This window comes from Perca flavescens, chromosome 3 (genome assembly GCF_004354835.1).
Source record: "Perca flavescens isolate YP-PL-M2 chromosome 3, PFLA_1.0, whole genome shotgun sequence".
Taxonomy (NCBI): domain Eukaryota; kingdom Metazoa; phylum Chordata; class Actinopteri; order Perciformes; family Percidae; genus Perca; species Perca flavescens.
The window spans coordinates 41,999,656-42,000,548 of NC_041333.1; positions in this window are offsets into that span (position 1 = coordinate 41,999,656).

Here is an 893-nt window from a genome sequence, read left to right on the forward strand (position 1 = left end):
TAGGCTCCAGGATATTTCCTTCTGTACTGACAGGTGACATATTAGAAAATCAAATTTTTTTTTTTTATATTCCATTTATATATCTGCATTTATGTCAAAACCTCGAGACTTTCAAACATCAACATGTCATTTATTAATATGTATTTGTGTCTAAATGACATATAAACAATTTTTCATATTCTATTTTGCCTGAAAACTCTTCCAAAACGCTGGCGTGTCGCGTGAAAAATAGGCGTTGGTTCTGTTTCTAGCGCGCACGCGAGCCACACCTGAGACGTGCGTATCACCCAGTGTGTAAGCTCTAACCTGTAACCATGGGAACCCAAATATAAACGTACACGCCACGCAGCCAATGTGTTAGCACAACCTCTTTCTGTTTAATGTGTTGATTTTAAAAACCAGGGAAACAGATCAACACTGAAAACACCTTCAACTGTCAAGTTTCCTTCACAACACCAGACAAAATAATAATAATAATAATATAATAAGAGTTTACTGGCAAAACCTAATGATCATTATTCTCATTGACCTCCATTATTGTGATTCTGGGATGGTATCCAGGTTCTAATAGTTAGATAAACTGAACAGCGTTACGTTCTCTGGCTTAGAAACGAGGTCAGAAAACTCTCAACTCTAACTGAAATATAAACTATACCGGCGTTGGTTCGCAATATGCTGCGTCTGACAGAGAGAGAGAGAGAGGGAGAGGGAGACAGAGAGAGTGAGACAGGTAGGGAGAGAGAGAGAGAGAGAGGGAGACAGGGAGGGAGGGAGACAGGTAGGGAGAGAGAGAGGGAGACAGGAGAGAGAGAGAGAGAGAGAGAGGGAGACAGAGAGAGAGAGAGGTAGGGAGGGAGAGAGAGAGAGTGAGAGGGAGACAGGGAGGGAGGGAG